The sequence below is a fragment of the Mastacembelus armatus genome, chromosome 23, assembly GCF_900324485.2.
Source record: "Mastacembelus armatus chromosome 23, fMasArm1.2, whole genome shotgun sequence".
Lineage (NCBI taxonomy): Eukaryota > Metazoa > Chordata > Actinopteri > Synbranchiformes > Mastacembelidae > Mastacembelus > Mastacembelus armatus.
In genome coordinates, this window is record NC_046655.1 from 524,417 (window position 1) to 546,912 (window position 22,496).

Genomic DNA, 22,496 nt, shown 5'->3' on the forward strand with positions numbered 1-22,496 from the left:
GGTTTTTTGAGGAGGGGTTTGATTACTGTTGTACCTAGCCTGATACTAGAGATAAATTTACTAAGTCTAATAAAGATGAGCCAACTAATGGAAGAGTAGTCTAGTCTAAGTAATCTAATTCAATTCAATTCAATTCAATTTTATTTGTATAGCGCCAAATCACAATACAAATCATCTCAAGCACTTTACAAAGACTAAAACTAAAAACCCAACAAATCCCTTATAAGCAAGCACTTGGCGACAGTGGAGAGAAAAAACCTCGACCGGTTGGGGAGAGTGGATAGAGCGGAGAGAAAAGAACAGCAACAATAAACAACAAATACACACCGCAGGTTGGTGGGACCAGTAACTGCACATCAGCAATATACAGCGCCAGGACCAGGGACACCTACAGAAGGTACAGAGAGAGAGAACAGAGAGAGAGGGAGAGAGCACAAGGTTAGTGACATTCAATGGTGGAATATACATGTGAGGTGGGAGGAGAGGAAGAGAGGGGAGGGGAGCTCAGTGCACCGATGGTCCTCGGGTAGTCTAGGCCTATAGCAGCATAACTAAGGGATGGTTCAGGATTGCCTGAAGCCAGCCCTAACTATATGCTTCATCAAAGAGGAATGTTTTAAATCTAGCCTTAAAAGTACAGAGAGTGTCTGCCTCCTGAACCCAGGCTGAGAGCTGGTTCCACAGGAGAGGAGCTTGATAGCTAAAGGCTCTGCCTCCCATTCTGCTTTTGGAAACTCTGGGAACCACAAGTACACCTGCACTCTGAGAGCAAAGTGGTCTATTGGGATAATATGGTACTATGAGGTCTTTAAGTTATGAAGGAGCTTGGTCATGGAGGAATTTGTATGTGAGAAGAAGGATTTTAAATTCTATTCTGTATTTTACAGGGAGCCAAATATAGAGAAGCTAATATAGGAGAAATATGATCTCTCTTGCTAGTTCCTGTCAGGACACTGGCTGCGGCATTCTGGATTAACTGGAGGCTTTTTATTAAGATATTAGGACATCCAGATAGTAATGAGTTACAGTAATCTAGCCTTGAGGAAACAAACGCATGGACTAGTTTTTCTGCATCATTTTGAGACAGGATGTTCCTAATTTTGGCAATGTTACACAGGTGAAAGAAGGCAGTTCTAGAGATTTGTTTTATGTGTGAGTTAAAGGACATGTCCTGGTCAAAAATAACTCCAAGGTTTTTTCACAGTAGTGCTGGAGGCCAGGGCTATGCCATCTAAAGTAGCTATAATTTTAGAAAAGTTATTTCTGAGGTTTTTACGCCCAAATACAATAACTTCTGTTTGCTCTGAATTTAAAAGTAGGAAGTTACTGGTCATTCAGGCCTTTATGTCAGTTAGACACGCTTGAAGTCTGATTAACAGGTTTGTGTTAACAGGTTTAATAGATAGATACAACTGAGTGCCATCTGCATAGCAGTGGTAATTAACATTAATTAAGCCTAGGAAGCATGTACAGGGTGAACAGAATTGGTCCTAGCACAGAGCCTTGTGGAACTCCATAACTAACTTTTGTTCATATGGAAGGTTCATCATGGACATGAACAAACTGGAATCTGTCCGATAAGTAGGATTGGAACCATTTTAACGCTGTTCCTCTGATACCAGTCACATGCTCCAGTCTCTCTAATAAGATGTTGTGGTCAATAGTGTCGAATGCAGCACTAAGGTCTAGGAGAACAAATATAGAAACAAGTCCATTATCTTAGTTTCTGGCTAAAAGAAGATCGTTGGTGACTTTTAACAGTGCTGTTTCTGTACTATGATGTGCTCTAAATCCTGATTGAAAATCTTCAAATAGTTCATTCCTGTGTAAGTGGTCTGACAGCTGCTTAGCAACAGCTTTTTCTAGGATTTTAGAAATAAATGATAGGTTGGATATTGGTCTATAATTAGCCAAGACTCCTGGATCAAGACTAGGCTTTTTGAGTAAGGGTTTGATTACTGCAGTCTTAAAGGCCTGTGGTACGTAGCCTGATACTAGAGATATATTTACTAAGTCTAATAAAGATGAGTTAATTAATGGCAGGGTGCCTTTAAGCATTCTAGTCAGGATGGGGTCTAAGAGACACATTGATGATTTAGATGAAGCAACTACTGATGTAAATTCAGAGAGATCTATGGGAGAGAAGCAGTCTGAACATAACTAAGGTCTTACAGATGATTCAAGAGCTACTGTAGTAGAAGATTCATTTATTGCAGGTATAGGAAGCATCTGCTGAATTTTATCTCTAATAGTTGTGATTTTATTTGTAAAGAAACTCATAAATTCATCACTGCTGAGAGCTAAGGGAACACTGGGCTCAACGGAGCTGTGACTTTTTGTCAGCCTGGCTACAGTGCTGAAAAGAAACCTGGGATTGTTCTTATTTTCCTCTATTAGTGATGAATAGTATGCAGTTCTGGCTTTACTGAGCGCTTTTTTGTGTTAATAGACTGTTTTTCCAGGCTAGAAAAATTTCCTCTAAATTTGTGGAACGCCACTTCCTTTCTAGCCTTGGTGATGCCTGCTTTAAGGTACGAATATGTAAATTATACCATGGGGCTAATCTCCTCTGATTCACTAACTTCTTTTTCAGAGGGGCTATACTATACTATTGCAACAACACATCATCAGTAGGGTAAAGCTAACCTGTCTCACGACGGTCTAATCCCAGCTCACGTTCCCTATTAGTCAACAATATGAGCAATTTGGTAGGGAGTGGGATTGAGGCAGCTGCCCTCCACTGTGTTCATACTTGGCATAGATTTACATAAAGATGGAATCATTTTCTTACATTTATTAACAGCATTGTCGGATAAACATCTGCTGTAGTGGAATTTTCTTCCAAACGCTGCATGATCCATCATCTTAAATTCAAAAGTTATTAAAGAATGATCTGACAAAATAGGATTTTGGGGAAAAACTATTAAATGTTCAGTTTTGATGCCATAGGTCAGAACAAGATCAAGGGTGTGATTGAAACAGTGGGTGGGTTTAACATTTTAAGTGAAACCAATTGAATCTAATATTGAAATTAAATGCAGAGCTGAGACTATTATTTTCAACATCTACATGAATGTTAAAATCTCCCACTATAATGACTTTATCTGATCTAAGCACTAAATCAGATAGGAAGTCTGGAAATTCAGTTAAAAACTCTGAGTAAGGGACAGGTGAACGGTACACAATGACAAGCGAACTGGTTTTTGTGTTTTCCAGTTTGGATGTGGGAGGCTCAGAGTGAGGCTCTCAAATGAGTTATAACTGTTCTGAGGATGAAAGTTTAATAATAAGTTTGAATGGAAGATTGCAGCCACTCCTCCACCTCGACCTGTGCTTCGAAGAACATGACAATTTTTATGATTGAGGGGGGTTGATTCATTCAGCCTGACATATTCATCCTGCTGTAGCCAGGTTTCAGTGAGACAGAGTAAGTCAATTTGGTGATCAGTTATCAAATCATTTACTAAGAGATTTAGATGAAAGGGACCTAATATTTAATAATCCACATCTGACTGTTCTGTTTTTCTGTTCAATAAAAGGAGTGGTCTTAATTTTCATTAGGTTTTTATGAATAACTTATCTTCTGTTAACATCTGATTTATTTGATTTATATGTTCGAGGGGCACACACAATCTCTATGTAGTTTGAGGGTGGTGACGGCTCTAAGGAAACTGCAGAGAGGCGTTTTAAACTGAGTCTCTGCGTCCCGGTTCCCACTCTGGATTGTCAAACTTTAGGTTGGCTAATAAACTCGGCCAAATTCCTAGAGATGAGAGCTGCACCATTCAAAGTGGGATGGATGCCATCTCTCGCTATCAGACCGGGTTTTCCCCAGAAAGTGGCCCAGTTGTCTATGAAGTCCACATTGTTTGCTGGACACTGCCTAGACAGTCAGCGACGGAACGATGACATGTGGCTAAACATATCGTCGCTGGTCAGGTTGGGGAGGGTTCCAGAGAAAACTACAGAGTCCGACATTAATTTGGCAAAGTTACACACCGACTCAACATTAATTTTAGTGACCTCCGATTGGCGTAATCGGGTGTCATTGCTGCCGACGTGAATAACAATTTTTCCATATTTACGATTAGCCTTAGCCAGCAGCTTCAAATTTGACTCAGTGTCGCCCGCTCTGGCCCCAGGAATACATTTGACTATGGTTGCTGGCGTCTCTAGCTTCACGTTTCTGACTATGGAATCGCCAATTATCAGAGTCCTGACAGCGGATGTGTCACTGAGTGGGGAAAATCGATTTCCAATGTGAAGAACAGGCAAGTGATGAGCCGTGGGCTTCTGCTTAGGAGTATGTTTCCATCGGACTATCACCCAGGCTAATTCTCCGGGCTGCTCCAGGACCCTTAACGCACCCTGAGCCGGAGCTCGGTGTCTCCACACCTGCTAATGGGGCTAGGCTAGCTGGCTTTTGTTCAAAGGTGCGGAACCACGCTTCCAAATCAGTGATCCTCGCCTCCAAAGCTACCAGAACCTTACACTTATTATAAGTATTATTAGAGAAATAACTAAACTTGTGGCACACTGAGCAGGAAAGAGAAACAGAGGTAGAAGCCACTTTACTAGCTTGCTAAGGTAATTGGTAGGCTAATGAACGCTAAGTCTAGAAATAGCAATAAATACCGGTCAACATAGAAAGGTACTTGACTGGTACTGGTTGAATCCAGGAGGTAAACTGTATTGTTGCCAACATGTAAAAGGAGGATCATCCTTCATTAATCAATCTCCCCTCTTCTTTTCCTTTCGGCTGCTCCCTTCAGGGTTCGCCACAGCGAATCATCCTCCTCCATTTAACCCTATCCTCTGTATCCTCCTCACCCACACTAACTATCCTCATGTCCTCCTCCACTACATCCAAGAACCTCCTCTTTGGTCTTCCTCTAGGCCTCCTTCCTGGCAGCTCTAACCTCAGCATATTTTTTCCAATGTATTCACTGTCCCTCCTCTCAACATGTCCAAACCATCTCAATCTGGCTTCCCTGGCTTTTTCTCCAAAACATCTAACATGAGCTGTCCCTCTGATGTACTCATTCCTGATCGTATCCATCCTCGTCACTCAACATCTTCAGCTCTATTACCTCCAGCTCTGCCTCCTGTCTTTTTCTCAGTGCCACTGTCTCTAAACCATACAACATTGCTGGTCTCACCACTGTCTTGTACACATTTCCTTTCATTCTTGCTGGCACTCTTTTGTCACACATCACACCTGACACTTTCTTCCACCCGTTCCAACCTACTTGCACACGTCTCTTCACCTCTTTTCCACACTCTCCGTTGGTCTGGACTGTTGACCTTAAAATTCTTACTTAAAATTCTTCACCTTCTTCAGCTCTACTCCCTGTAACCTCACCGTTTTACTTGAGTCCCTCTCATTTACACACATGTACTCTGTTTTTCTAACCTTCATTCCTCTCCTTTCCAGAGCAAACCTCCACCTCTCTAGATTTTCCTCCACCTGCTCCCTGCTTTCACTACAGATGACAATGTCATCTGCAAACATCATGGTCCACGGAGATTCCTGTCTAACCTCATCTGTCAGCCTGTCCATCACCACAGCAAACAAGAAGGGGCTGAAATCCTTGGTGCAGTCCCACCTCCACTTTGAACTCCTTTGTCATACCTACAGCACACCTCACCACTTTCAGCTGTCATACATGTCCTCCACCACTCAAACATACTTCTCTGCCACTCCAGACTTCCTCATACAAAACCACAGCTCCTCTCTCGGCACCCTGTCATACGCTTTTTCCAAATCTACAAAGACACAATGCAGCTCCTTCTGGCTTTCTCTGTATTTCTCCATCAGCATTCTCAAAGCAAATATTGCATCTGTGGCACTCTTTCTTGGCATGAAACCATACTGCTGCTCACAAATGCTCATTTCTGACCTTAGCCTAACCTCCACCACTCTTTCCCATAACTTCATTGTGTGACTCATCAGCTTTATTCCTCTGTAGTTTCCACAACTCTGCACGTCTCTCTTGTTCTTAAAAATGGGCATCAGTACACTTCTCCATTCCTCAGGCATCCTCTCACTCTCCAAGATCTTGTTAAGTAGCCCAGTCAAAAACCTTACTGCCACCTCTCCTAAACACTTCCATACTTCCACAGGTATGTTGTCAGGACCAACTGCTTTTCCACTCTTCATCCACTTCAACGCCTTCCTCACTTCATCCTTACTGATCTTTGCTACTTCCTGCTCCACAACAGTCACCTCCTCTATTCTGTGCTCTCTAACATCTTCCTCATTCATCAACTCTTCCAAATATTCCTTCCATCTTTCCATGTCCTGCATACCAAACTTACCCATCATTTCCTCGTCACCTCTGTTTTCCTCACCAACATGTCCATTGAAGTCTGGCCCAATCACCACTCTGTCACCACTAGGGATACCATGAATCACCTCATCCATCTTCCTTCAGAATTTTTCCTTCTTTTCTAACTCACATCCTACCTGTGGGGCATAACCACTGACAACATTCAACATCACACCTTCAACTTCCAGCTTCAGACTCATCACCCTATCTGACACTCTCTTCACCTCCAGAACATCCCTAGCAAAATCCTCCTTCAGGATAACACCTACTCCATTCCTCTTTCCATCCACACCATGATAAAACAGCTTGAACCCTGCTCCTAATCTATAGGCCTTGCTATCTTTCCACCTGGTCTCCTGAACAAACAAGATATCCATCTTTCTTCTCTCCATCATATCAGCCAACTCCCTGACAGTCCCTACATTCAAAGTCCCTAATCTACACTCCTGCCCTTCCTCTTCTCTCTTTGCCTATGAACACGCCTTCCTCCTCTCCTTCTTTGACCAACAGTAGTCCAATTTCCACTGGCACCCTGTAGGTCAACAGCACCAGTAGTGGTCGTTGTTTACCTGGGCCGCGACCGATCCAATATGGAGGTCATATTTGTGATTCACATGTTTGATTTGGCTTAAATTTTATGTTGGATGCCCTTCCTGACACAACTCTCTGCATTTACCTGGACTTGGGACCAGCACATGAAGACACTGGATTGTGCCCCCTTGTGGTGGCATTAATCAAACGTCCCTCTACTGAACAGAAATAAGAACATGAGTAAAGTATCCATTCTACAACCTACATGGAAAAAAGTGTGATTCAGGATATGTTCAAACATCAAATATATGAGTCCATATCACTGTCAGGAGTTTTGCCGGCCCTGAACAACTCCCCATAGCACAATTATTTTTCTTGTTCAGTGGATAAGTTTACCCATCACCAACACACACACAAGCCAAAATTTCTTCTCATCATTTAGACCCATCCCCCGCTTGCTGTGTTATTCCTGATTAACCGTAAATGAGCAAATATTTTCCCAGTGTTAGATCCCCATTTAATTAAACTGGCTCATTATGTCGCTCTCTGATTAGTGGAGGAGAATCAATTATTCAATTCACAAACATGGGCCGCAGGAGCTAGAGGTGCACAACGAGCTGCTCATTTAATTCCAAGGACACTAATTAGTTACAAAGGAAGCAGTAACTTTCCTTCTGTTTTTTCTCCCCTGCCTTATTTTCCAATTACTGCCCATGCAGGACATTTAAAGTTAGCAAGCAGAAGAGGAAGAATCACAGGCCAGGCCATGGGTGATGTTTTAAGGAGGTGTTTTGGGATTGCAGAAATGAGTGGGATGGGGTGGGTCAATCTTTACCTTATTTAGATGGATTCTCTAGTTAGTGAGGTCAAGAAGGACAACCAGGCAGGAGAGAGCATATTTGCCAATATGTAGATCACAGAGCCTAAGCATTCACGAAACAACCCCAGGGATTTGAGGATGTGTCGAGCTGGGGTCGCCTACTTTTGTTCTCTACAATCAAACAGTAGGCAATTATCTGAATTATTGACAGCAGATTTCTCATTTCAGCTGCAAATTAGGGCTATCAATAAAGCTTTCTGATGCAAAAGTGACTAATTAAGCAACAGAATGGAGCTCTGACGTCTTGATATAAATAAAAAAAAACCCTTGGCTGCATGTTGTGAAGACACAGGGGAACTAATTAGTTTAATTATCAAAACAGCTAATTAAAATTATACAGTTTCCTAATTAGTTCTGTGCTTCTTGCTGTCTCCTTCCCTCCCTCTTTTTTTTTTTAAATTGGCAGGTTGAAGTTAAATATAAAACAGGGAGGAGAGCAGACTGTAATATTGTTTTCTCCTTTTATTTTTCTCCATGTTTTTCCATGATCATAAATGCTTTGTAATTTTGGTCTCATATTATTATGTTTTGTTTATTGGGTGTGATTTGGTAAGATTTCTCCAGGGACTACAGGTGAAAAACAGCAAAACTGTGGCACATTTAGTGCAGTGTTCATTATTGTGCATTGTCTCATAATCCAGTAAGAAAAACATTACATAAAATTAAAATATTACATTGTTTTGCCATACTGGCTTGTTTCTGTTTCTATTACCAACACAAAACAGACCCTCAAACAAAATTTACTTATGGCTCTAGCAAGATATGCAGGAAAATAAACTGCGGCTCTCTGTAAGCATCTGGATTAGAATATGTCAGTTAGTGAAGGATACTGTGTCTTTATACTGTCCTATGATGATTTTATGACTTGTTCCAGAGCCTTCCTGTCCTCCATGGTACAGCTTTTCAACTACACCAGAATGTCGTGGGTGATGATGCTTTCAAATGAACATTGGTAAACATTATCAGATATTTGTCTTGATTTAATCAGATTTGACTTTCAGCTCCCACATCAAAGCCATAACAAGATCTGCATTATGTATCTCAAACAAATAGCACGATACTGAGGTCTCATGTCCAGACAAGATTTAGAGAAACCTCAGCCTTTATCTTCATCAGTGTGGACCAAACTGTAATGCTGCTTTGGCTGATATTCCCAACAAGAGAATTAAACAACTTCATTTCATCCAGAACATGAGAACATTGCTATCAAGAACCAGGAGAACTGAGCATCACTCCTGTTCTTAAAACTTTATACTATCAGTGTTATGAGGTGGGTGAAGGATGAAGGCATAATACCCAATTACAGGACAAACAGTTATTATTTACCTGGATCCACCAGGCTCAGGCACAACAGAGCACACACTATGCACACAGGACACCTCTACCACTTGGTGTCTAAACACGAACAATTCACTCCACCATTCAGTGTGGAAACTAAATACACAGACTCATGAAGTCCCTCGCCTCATAGGCAGCATAGGAAAATTTCCTAGCTCACACTGGAGATCCCTCACTAACACAAAGGCATTAATAAACATAACATTAAACAAAAAGGGTGGGCGGGAAACAAGTCCAAGTCTGGGGGTCTTCCTCAAAGATAAGCCGCAGTTAATGGCAAATTTTACGTTTTTTTCATTACCTACTGCCAAACCACTTGATTTTTCTGCCATGGATGGAGCGCCATCCATCATCCACACATGCATATCATATGTATGAACATATGTATTTATGTGCCCCTGGTCCTGGAGCTGTATATTGCTGGTCCCACCAACCTGCAACATCTATTTGTTGTTTATTGTTGCTGTTCTTTTCTCTCTCCTCTATCCACTCACCCCAACCAGTCGAGGCAGATGGCTGCCCAAACTGAGCCTGGTTCTGCTGGAGGTTTCTTCTGTTCCTCTCCACTGTCACCAAGTGCTTGCTTTTAAGGGATTTGATGGCTTCTGTTTTTTTTTTTGTAAAATGCCTTGAGATGATTGAATTGTGATTGTGAACTCAATGCACCAATGGAAATCCTCGAGCAGTCTAGGCCTATAACAGCATAACTAAGGGATCATTCAGGGTGACTTGAGCCAGCCCTAACTATACAGTGCTCTGTGTGTTGAGGTGTAGTGTGTGTGCTCCCTGTAGGACATGTTAAGTATTCCTTAAATTTGCTTTGCTTTTCCACTTGAACATGTATTACTTCTCCGACTCCTCTCTCAAACCATCGATCTTCTCTGTACAACAGATGTACATCTTTCGCTTAAAATGAGTGTGGTTTGTCCATCCAATGAAGGTGCACAGCTGACTGTGGTCATGAGGAGCTGCTCCTCCTGTGCTGGGCAGTTCTTTGGTTTCTCCAGTGTAGATTTCTGAGCATTCTTTTACTTTACTGGACAGCATGCACTACATTACTCTTTATTTTGTTTAGATGTTCAGTCTTTCATGCATAAGATATGCATCTGTGGATGATGGATGGAGCTCCATCCATGGCAGAAAAATTAAGTGGTATGGCAGTAGGTATTGAAAAAAACTTAAAATTTGCCATTACCTATGGCTTATCAGCCGCTGAAAATCTCTGACCCAGCTAAATTTATTAGTTTAAAATATGGAAAATGTTAGATTTATTAATAATTTCCTCTGTTTACTTATAGAAGTAGAATTGTATTTTTAGTGTGCATAACGACCCACATTATACAACCTCCTCATGCCAACCTACCAAAACTTCAGTACCCATGGGGTTTCTCTCCACTACTTCGCAGAAGAAAAGCAGTCACAAATGAGAAAGTTGTGTAGCTCAGAAGTGCTTTGGGAGTCTCTTCAAAGAACAAATATTGTGGGGGGCTTGTCTTCAGTAAGACACATCAGTTACAGGATTTCTGAGCTCATGTTGTTGGAGAAAAAGTGGACCTGTTGTTGTTAGTGAGAATTATTAAGTCTACAGAAAGGTTCTGTATTGATGTCAGGCGCCTTAATTCAATTTCTCAGTTTGACTCTTACCCAACCGTGATGTGATTGAATGGCTGAAGAAGGCGAAGCACTCAATTATATATTGACCTTTGTATTGATCTTGAACCATGAAAAATGAAAACATATCCAAACCATATTTCTTAACTGGGGAAAGAAATGTTTGTGAAATGATAAAAATGGATCACAATATGTAAATGAAATTAAATATATATATATCATATTTCCATAGACCCATAGTTTATAGTTTGGTTATGATGATATTTTCAGTGTTCAAAAGCAATCCTTCAGCTCTCAGTTTCAGTTTTTAAATTTTTGTTTATTATTTTGTCTTTCAAAAATATGGCTAATACTTAGCTCTATAGAGTCAACATGTTTATAAAAATATAAACAAAGATTTCAGTCATGAAAAATACATACTATCCTATTTTAAACCAGTTGCTTCCAGCTAACCAGTATGTAGATATCTTTTGATTGGATCACTCTTTGGTTCAAGATTGAAATGAATACATAAATTGCAATGAACATTGAGTGACATCTTGAGGGCATAGAGAGAACTGGATCTTAAGAATGTTGATGTTGGGGCTATCCAACTTTTCTAGCCCTTAAAGACAATTAGGCTGACCTACACACCCAGACAGGGAAGTCTTGGGGTGTTTACAGTGGATGCTTGCTGCCTGATCAGCCATCAGCAAATTATCTGTCAATGTGGTCATTCCCGCCAGCAAGAGAAGGTGCTTATCAGCAACCTCCCAGCATATACAGTAAATGGTCTAGGAGCGACCAGGGCCAACCTGGAGCCTTTGTGGCCACTCTAATGAGGGAACTTATTTTTTCTTTGGATGCATGGGAACTTTGAACTGCAGACTCTTCTTCCCTAAAAGATTCATGAAGGATGGGTTATCAGGGGACCTCCTTGAGGCTGCAGAGGTCAAAGGCTGTTGTTATCCCTACAGCAACCACAAAAAAATAAATTATCTGGGTTAAGTAAATTGATTGTCTCATTTACTCATATAAAGGTCGTTCCTACATATAAAGGAAGCAGAGTAAAATATATATTAATGTTATGGAGAAGAATATGGCTTCCGGTGTGTGTCACTTAATGATTTTAATCTACAGCATACTATTTTTCAGTGTAGAGGCAAAGCTTACTGACTCAACTATTGTAAAAGGAAATTTAATGTTTGATAATAGTTTTCATAAGGCTTTTGGTTTGTGGTGATATGGATTCTGGACCTTAATAGATTGAGAGTGAATTGAGTGACCCACAGAAAACAAGTTTTGTACATTAAATGCAATCTACAGTAGCTGGGGCCAGCTGGTGAGTGAGACATGTTGATTAGAAGGTGAATTTCTTGCAAAGTGTTGTTCGATTTGAATTATCAATGTGGCTTCTCCATTTGACTCATACAGAGACCATTTTGGCTCAGATAGAGGAAAGACAGATTCCATCAAGTCCTTATCTGTTACAAGTTGCATTGCTTGCAACTAAATTCTATAGGTACCAATGATGTTATTTTTAAGACATTAGGTTACTTGGATTTTCTGCACTGGTCAGCAGTGAGGTGTATGAGTATGAGAAAAGCATATAAAACAAGCCCAGCTTCCTTCTTCTCTGCTGTCTGATACCATGAATGGTGTATTATTTCTGTCATTTTAGGTTGTGAAGGGATGTATTTTTTCTGCCCTCCTGTCCCCAGTGTGTTAATATTGGTCTGGGATAAGGAAATCTTCCTGTTGTATTGACACATCATCACAGCCAACCACAATCACTGTCTGTTGACTATCAGCAGTGAACAATTTGAGCCACATACATTGTGACCATGGCAATTAAGAAAATCAATATTGTGTGAGTTTTCAAGTAATAATTGTGCAAAAAGAAAGACATCATAAAATTTCTATAGAGGACTAATATTGCATGGGGTCTTTTTCTAAAATTTTCTTGTGCTGATCAATAGTAAATAAAAGTTTTGACAGCTTTTGTGTGAGTCGGCTGAATGTTTTCTTGTGCAACAAGAAGTACGCCATGATGTAGCTATGACTAACATTTGAAATCGATGGCAGGCTGAGTGTTAACTGTGAATCTCTTGAGTAAAGGGAGTTGTCAGTCACACTACCTACCTGGCTCTTTTCTGCATGTTGTTAAAATGCAACTGAGACAGCAGAAAATCATGGAGTTGGCATACAGGATCGAAGGCAGTGTTTTAAAACTACTCTAGGTTTATGTGGGCTTGAGCACACAGAAAAAAAGCATTCACATACATGACAGTGCTTTTCTTCATTCCTGGCTCCATTATTGCAATGCGCTTTATGTTGGCATTAACCAAGCTTGTCTATATCTCTTCCAACTTGTACAGAATGCTGTGGCTGCTAACACTCCATGATCATATCACCCTTGTCCAGTACTCCCTCCACTGGCAGTGCGGTGATTGTTCCATTGCAATGGCAAGTACCAGCCTCTGGAATACTCTGTACATTGAGTTACATACCATCACTGACCTGCCTCTGTTTAAAGCTAAACTTAAGACTCACTTATTCAGAATGGCTTTTGGCACATAGCATTACGCTGCCATTTTTCTGTTTTTTTTTTTTTGTGTATTTATATTTATGTATATGTATGTATTATTTCTTTCTTTTTTATTGCATATATGCATATTTAGTCAGTTATTTTTAATGCTGTGAAGCACTTTGGTCAACTTAGGTTGTTGTAAGTTGCCCTATAAATAAAGGTTGACTGATTGATGACAGTGTGACAAGACATTTCACTCAGACGAACATAGATCCTACTATAATATGTTGTCTTGAAAGGTAGTCTAAGCAGGTGTTATGACCCTAAGGGTCATTATGTGTGTGGTTAGTGTGGTTGGCTCTCCCCTCCCCATTTCATGTATGTGTGTGACGGATGCTGAAGTGGGCGTGGACTCGAAGCCGTGGACTGGACTTCCGGGATTGGCCCAACACTTCCCGGAAGAACGATAAGAGGCCCACGGACTGCTGTTCAGGAGAGCTATTCTCCCACCTTTGCCATTCCCAGCTCTTTGTTAGAGATTTCGACTTCGAGTGAATTAGTTAGTGATTAGATTTTTGTTTCGATTTTGGTAAGTTTAGTATTGATAGGATTTTCGTTATTTAGATTAGGAAATACTTAGAGATTTAGGCTACGTTTGTGTTTTGTTTTCTCCTGTTTGTTTTAGGAGTTTCCAGGCTAGCGACCTGTGATTTTGTGTTATTTCTTTTGATTAGCTATTATAGGGCTGTTTAGCGTTTTTGTTATTTGATCTTTTGTTTGTTTGAGATCGTAGGGCTATTGTAGCGTTTCTGTTATTGATTTTCGTTTGTTTGATATCGTAGGGCTCAAGGAGCGTTTTGTTTTGAGTAGGGCTAAATTAGCGTTTTGTTTGTGTTGTACATTCTGTATTGTATTCTGTGTTTAAACAGAATAAATATTCGTGTTTGTTGAGAGTGGAAGAGGTTTGGAGGAAAACTCCACAATCGTGTTACGCTCCGGCAACCCTTAGGCTGGGGCGTAACACAGGACAGACTGCACATCACTGCTACTCATGTCTCACACAAGTCTCTGACAAAAATTGTCATTGTACATTCCAGAACTACATATATTTGCTGGTATTGGCCTGTTTCCACCTTTCAAGGACAGTGAAATTTGCTTCATGTAAATTTCCTTTGATTGCATTGTCTGTTTTGTAGTAGAGCACAATGGAATGGGGAGTCCATCTTATTTACATTTCTCATAACCCACTTTATTCCAGCAGGAGTGAGAGAAGAAGGAAGTTGATGGGACAACAGACAAAAAAAGAAAGAATGTGACTTGATGCCTAGGTGTCTGGGCCTCTTTTTTGCAGTAAATATTCTGACAGGGGGAAGAAATTAAGGTGATAATGAGAACAAAGCTCCTTTGCAAGGTAGCAGCATTGCTTTAATTGTTCAGAGAAACCAATGTTAAAAAAAGAAGAAAGCTGATTTTTTTTCTCTGCAACGTGTTGGAGCGTAAACAAACCCTATAATTATGCATACCTTGTGGAAACATGTAAAAGGTGTATGGAATGAGAATGGGCTGCTCAAACAACATGTGCAGCACTTTGCATTGTTTGATATTTTAGCCAGCTTTGACAAAGTAATGAGGATTTTAAGACACATTGCTCTTTTGGTGTGTTTATTGATGAAACTGTCTGTGCGCAACCATGGAAAGAGACAGGAGACCTGATGTGGGCATGAGCTGGTGGGCAGAAACTAAGCACAAACACCCCGGTTCTCACACTGTATCAGTGAAATCTCACACCTCCTCCTCGACTTCCATTTCCATACCTCCTCCTTCCTACACAGATCCAATTCTCTCTCCTTTTCCTTGCTCATCTCTGCATGTGCTATGGCCAACCCTTAATTAAGTCTGCTGGGATTTAAAATGTTGAATCTTGTTTAAAGCTCTCTCAGCACATTTAAAAGGACTGTGAAAGTGTGCATGGTAATCAGGACATCCATTTGGGTGGTAGCATGAGCCACTGAGCACCTGATTTTGGACTCGTTTGGATTCCTTCAGAATTGTTTTTTTCTGCATAAATGTATATGAGTGTGATTTTTTTTCCAGCTATCATACAGTTTATTTTGTATGGACTCAAGGTTCCTACTGCTGAAAATTACAAGTTAATCTTATCACAGCAAAATTCTATTAGTTTTATCAAGGTTATTTCATAGACTACAGATGTAGCCTGGGTAGTCCTTATTCTGCTGGCCATTGTGTGCCTTTGCAGGTGTTTCTGTGCCAATAATTGAGGTCTGCTTTTACCAACAGAAGGCTGTGTATCAAGCAGCAACAATGCAACATGTAACAGCTCTATGAGAAACTAATAATGGGGGCATTACTGCAGTTCACCACAGGCTGAGCACCTGTTACCGTCTCTCAATTCTGTGCTCATACTGACATTTAAAATGGACATTTTCAGCATTGATAACAGGTTAGGGCCAGGGCTGCAAGCCAGGAGTCTGATGAAGGCTATTTAACTGCTTGCAATGTGACGAGATTAAAATCAAATAAGTGCAGCTTTTTCTCTTTTTTCTGCCTGACTTATCCGCATTTGTTCCCCTATACCGTTGCTGCTTTGAATACTGGGTAACTCCCCCCACCCAACATACCAATTACCCCTGGATGGATTTTTTCCAGAGAAACAGGATAATTTGTAATTATCTTGGTAAAATAGGAAGTCTGTGTTAAAGCTGCTTAAGGTGGTGGCAAGTGGAGACAGGTTGTCAGGATTGTGACAGAAGTCCTGAAGTTGCAGTACATCCTATAACAAAATTGACAAACAGATAAGGCCAGAATGGTATGAAGTGAGATGATTGACCTGTGGGACCTGAAGGCTGTGACTGTTTGTAAAGCAAACATTCAGAGTCCTGGGTAATGGGTGCCCAAGAGACATGTAGCGCTTTGATGTGTCAGTAAACATGTGTAATTGACATACTGAAATTTAAATTAAAATTCTTGGGAACAATTTTTTTTTGTAATATTGTGGGTGTTTTTTAGCTTTGTGGCAAAACCATTGCTTGGTCGCAAATATGGTTGGTTTTCTTTTCCAGGAAATACAACACACAAAACTAAACTGAAACAAAATTGTGGTTTTCATTAGTAAATTCAATTCAATTCAATTCAGTTTTATTTGTATAGCACCAAATCACAATACAAATCATCTCAGGCACTTTACAAAAAACAAAAAACCCAACAAATCCCTTATGAGCAAGCACTTGGCGACAGTGGAGAGGAAAAACGCCCTTTAACGGAAGAAAAAACCTCCAGCAGAACCGGGCTCAATTTGGGCGGCCATCTGCCTCGACCGGTTGGGGTGAGTGGATAAAGGAGAGAGAAAAGAACAGCAACAATAATCAACAAATAGACACTGCAGGTTGGTGGGGCCAGTAACTGCACATCAGCGATATTCAGCGCCAGGACCAGGGACACCTGCAGAAGGTACAGGGAAAGAGAGGACAGAGAGAACTTGTCATGGAGCGAGTTAACGTTGCCCATGAGCACAGAGGGCAGAAAAGGCTTGTATCTCCACCTTCTGTTGTTCCTCTTAGCCTTTAGCTTAGCCCCAGCTCTACATCCACCAAACTGTCTCCTCAGCATAGTCGGGATTGGGTGAGTTACTCCATGTCTAACTGTTCCTCTCTAGTGTACACTACTCTACTTGAGCTAGTACACATTGAAAGAAAAAACATATGAAAAACCTTAAAAAACACAGGGGCTACTCGGGCTTGCTGCCATTCAGAACGGTGCATCTACACCTAAATCAGAGAGGAAGTCTAGAAGTGACAGGTGGACAGTACACAATGACAAGTAGAACTGTTTTTTGTGTTTTCCAGTTTGGATGTGAGAGACTAAGAGTGATGCTCTCAAATGAGTTATAACTGTTCTGAGGATGAAAGTTTAATAAGTTTGAGTGGAAGATTGCAGCTACTCCTCCACTTCGACCTGTGGAGCATGACAATTTTTAATGACTGAGGGGGGTTGATTCATTCAGACTGACATATTCATCCTGCTGCAGCCAGGTTTCAGTAAGTCTTGTAGAATCAAAATCAGAATCAGTTTTATTGCCAGGTACAGCAAAGAATACTTCACAATACTAATTTGTCTTTGCGTCTGGTGCAAATATACATACAGGTATTGAGTATGTACACAATTTTAGAATAAACTGGAATAAAATAAAATAAAATAAAATAAATACTATATACAGAAAAGTGAGTTTGCATGAAAAGTAGTTCAATTTAGAAGGTGAAAGTCCATAGTTTGGGACTATGGATATCACTCCTGCAGGCCGAGATGAGGCAGATAAGGGTGGTGTCATCTGCAAACTTCAGGAGGTTGACAGACTGGTGACCAGATGTTCAGCCATTGGTGTACAGGGAGAATAGCAAAGGAGAAAGGACACAGCCTTGGGGGCATCCGGTGCTGAGACATGCTTTCCCAGCCTCACGAACTGCCGTGATCCAACTGCACATGGAGTCACGCACATTCAGCTGGGAGAGCTTGTCTCTGAGCAGAGCTGAGACAATCGTGTTGAAGGCCTAGCTGAAGTCCACAAACAGTATCTTGGTGTAGGATCTTGGGGATTCAAAATGCTGGAGGATGAAGTGGAGGGCCATGTTCACAGCGTCGTCCACAGATCTGTTGGCTCTGTAGGCGAACTGCAGGGGAGTCAGGAGAGGGTCTGTAATATCCTTGAGGTAGGACATGACGAGGCGCTCAAAGGACCTCATGACCACAGAAGTCAGGGTGACGGGTTTGTAATCATTAAGTCCTGTGATCCTTGTCTTTTTGGGGACTGGGACAATGGATGAGGTCTTGAAGCAGGCAGGCACATGGCAGGTCTTCAGTGAGGTGTTAAAAATGTCTGTGAACAATGGGGACAGCTGATTGGCACATTGCTTCAGGGTGGAGGGGGAGACAGAGTCCGGGCCAGTAGCCTTGTGTGGGTTCAGTCGTTTAACCCTTTGGGGTCTAAGGGTGTTTTGGGGCCCTTGACTAGTTTTGACATGCCCTGACATTTGTGCTTTTTGCAGTTGCTTTTAAACATATTATTGGTTAAAGTCTGATAACACTGTAATCAACACAAACTGGGCTACAATAATATGTGAGCAGCAAGTTTATACATGATTGTGTTTTTGAGAAAACAGTGTTTATACATGGTTAGTGAAAAACTACTTCACTTTTTCTGTGCGTTTGGATGATGGCACGCTATGCGGTTGAAGAAGCGCTTAGTATGTGCTAGTGATGAAGAGTTTACTTTGTCCTCAGAGGAAAAACAGGACTCTGATGACGAATGTTTGCATCTGCATTGTATTGCACTAATTCCCTCTCAGTCACATTCCCGACTGAAAGGCTCATTATCATTAATTATCATGTCTTTGTGCGGGCCTTTGTCTTCTCAGGTAAATTTTGCTATATGTTGATAATATTTTGATCTGCTCAGAAAAAAAGGAGCAGTGCAAAGCAGATTCAATGGCATTTGTTACGACCAGCCTAGGGGATACTGGTACGTAACACGATGTGAGTTTTCCTCCAAAACTCTCCCACTCTCAACAAACTCCAGCAACACTAACCGCACTTAACGTAAACCATTTATTTGCCAAATAACATAGCATAAATAACTGAAACAATCCGCGAAGCCCAGAACAAATAACAAACAAAGCGCTAGAATAGCCCTACTATTTTCTAACAAAAGAAACCAACAAAAAAATACAGGTTCTCTTCCCTGGTCTCCTAACAAAAAAACAGGAGAAAACGTAAATAATAAAGAAATAATTGGTGCTCAATATTTACAGTGCATGGGATTTCACAAAATCCCTACTCAAAGTACACAAGAATTTAACTAACAACAATTTCCTCACTTCGAAAGGCTTCCAACTAACACCGAGTTCATACAAAGAATGCTGGTTTGGGAGCAGCAGGGATGGGAGAAGAGCTCTCTCGGGCTGCAGTCAGTGGGCTTCTTATAGTCATCCCGGAAGAGCTGAATCAATCCAGGAACCAACCCAGTTTGAACCGACCAACCACGGGAATCCACCTACACTCCTTTCTCTCTCACACACACATACACATACACACCAAGAACTGGGGAGGCGAGAGCTAACAACAAACAAATCACACACATAATGACCCAGGGTCATAACACATTGCTCAAATTTCTCGCTGAACATGGTGTTTGTTATGGACAAGCTGTGACTAGCACAGACATCCAACAACAGAACACCGCCGTTCCTCCCAATCACGCCCCTCCAGGTTTCACTGTCACTGCCCATGTGAGCATTGAATTCCCCCTGCAAAACAATGGAGTCCCAAGTTGGAGCACCTTTCAGCACCCCTACCAGAGCCCATAAAGGCTGGGTACTTTGCACTACTGTTGTCCGAAACAACAGTGAGAGATCTGTTCCCAACCCAAAGGCGCAGGGAAGCTAGGGGAGCTATGGGCATGCCCACACCAACTCGCCGCCCCTCACCGCATATTTGAACTGTGAGGAGAATCACCCACTGGTCTGTTCTGTTTTGCTCTTTTTCTTCTCCATTTTGAACTGAACTACCTTATATTGAACTATTTATGGGTCCTAATTCATTTGTGGTGCATTTTTTATACATAATTTGTACATTTGTTCAACTGTGACATTTGAATAGCATGTTTGTATGACCTGTTTAATTCTAAATTGTCCTTAATGAATATAACTAATATTGTATTTGCCTGAAATTGAATTATTCTGTTTTACATTCAACATTTTCAACTGTTTTGCATTTACATTGTCGTTTAAGTGAGTGTATACTTACCACAATGGCCATATATCCTGACTTTAGGTCTGACATGACTTACCCTTTATCTGAACCTACCGTTAGACAGAAGCAGAGGGCGCCAAAACAAAAAAGTTTGGAATCTCAAGTTGAAGTCCTAACAGCTGAAGTGTCAGTTTTAAAAAAAGGTCTAAGTGATTCTCTTGAGTTGAAGCAGAAAGAATTGAGACGTCTTGGACCTCGTGATTTTGACGCAACGGCGGGGCAAAGAGCACAGTTACTGCCACCTGTGCTTACGGGTGATGGACGTGTGCATCCTGAAGATTGGTTACAGTCTGTAAATGTGTACAGAACTTCGCTTGACATAAATGATGCACAAATTCTCCTTGACCTACCAAAATTTTTGGGGAAGGAACCAAAAAAGTGGTTTTCTGTTTTCAGTTCACGTTACTTCATGGACACGATTCTGTGAGTTATTCAAAACAGTTTTTCTTCTGTCTGATAACCAAGAACAGATCATTGCATCACCGACAAGATGGCGACCGACAAGATGGCGATCGACACAACCAGCCAGGCTCCTACAACGCCACCAACACCAAGAGCAACAACAACAACGCCAACACTACCTGACAATACCAACTCGGACAATGCCAATCTACTACTCCGTCTAGCAAACAATGAAATCACCAAATTAAAGCAGGAAATACGCCGCCTCTCTCACGATCTCCAACAGAAAGACTCCATACTGACTAGCTTCAGGGACGTTGCCCTCGAGCAGTCGAGGAAGATCTCCACACTTACCTTCACTCTCCAGGACACTGCCCCATGGGACCCGTCAACCTGTCCTCGACCCTCCTCCTCTTCTACACCATGTCTTCGGTCCTCCTGGACCGAGGTTGCGGTTCGTGGGCGGAAAAGATTTCACCACGGGTCTCCGCGTCCCTCTCTAGACCTCTCCAATCCATTTGCACCTCTGTCTTCTGCCACCCCGGACCTACATACGGCCTCATCCGCTAACCACGTACCGGATCGTTCCGCTCCGGTTTCCCAACAACCCCCGTCACCCGCCAATGTCGTTCAGCGCCGTCACCTGCTCTCGCTCCCCTCTGACGACACCCGCCGCCCCCGCCTTAGTCCAAGTGCTCCTCGCGGAGCCCGTTGCCACGGCGGAAAACAGTCTCCATCCCGCTCAGCTACTACATCAGTGCGCCGTAGGATCCTTCGCGAGGCCGTGCTCAGGCACACTCACGGGCTCCCTAGCTACGGACCAACCGAACTGCCGCCTCCATCTTCCACCTCAGCACCCGATGTCACCGCCCCGCCTCCCCGCCAGTCAGCAAGACGACACGACTCAAACGGCCAACTACTGGCGTCTTCTCCACGCCCCCTTTTCCCCCCAACCACGTTAATCATCGGAGACTCAATTATAAGGAATGTACGCTTTTTCAACGCCACTACTCACTGTCTCCCTGGAGCTATGGCCTCTGACATCTTGGCCATGCTTCCTGGATTACTGCCAACACTTCCGTCTTCCATCTCTAGAGTGATTGTTCATATTGGAACTTGTGACACGTCACTCCACCGGTCTGAACTGACTAAAAAGGATTTTATCTCTCTCCTCCACCTCCTAAGCAACTGTGGTAAGACTATTTTCATGTCTGGTCCCATCCCCACGTTTGGAAGAGGCTCTGGCCGCTTCAGTAGAATCCTCAGTCTCAACACTTGGATCAAGTCTGTCTCCCTGTCCTACAATCTCCAATTCATCGACAACTTCAACCTCTTCTGGAACCGACCTGCCTTCTTTGCAGGAGATGGTCTGCATCCTAACCGCCTGGGCTCCCATATACTTTCCACCAACATTCAACATGCAGTTCACTGTACCCCACACACTAACACTGGACAATCTGTCCATTCTGTCCCACATGCCTGACTATCTGACTCCATACTACCAATCCCCTCCATCTGGTCATCCTCCCGACCTCAGCCTAGAAAATCAGGTATACGCCAGATCAACCACTCTGTACTAGCTAACATCCCCAGAAACATGGACTCGACACCTTTCCACAACACTCATTTTGGGCTTCTTAACGTTCGCTCCCTCTCTCAAAAAGCATCCCTCATCTTTGACATTATTCTTAAACACAATCTCGACATCCTGTGCTTAACTGAAACCTGGCAGCAGCCCAACGACTTCACTGAACTTAATCAATCTATTCCTCCTGGCTTCACATATCTCACCCATCCACGCCTCTCGGGACGCGGTGGCGGCCTCGCCATACTGTACAACCTTAAATACAAAATATCCATCCACCCCACTATCACCTTCCAGTCCTTTGAAGCTCTCATAGCACGTATTCATGGTCACACACCAACCTTCTTGGCCACTATCTACCGCCCACCAAAACCTAACCCGACCTTCTTGGACGAACTGTCTGACCTCTTAGCTGACCTCATCTCTCTGTCAGCCAACATAATTCTTCTTGGTGATTTTAACATCCACTTCGACAATCCCAACAACACC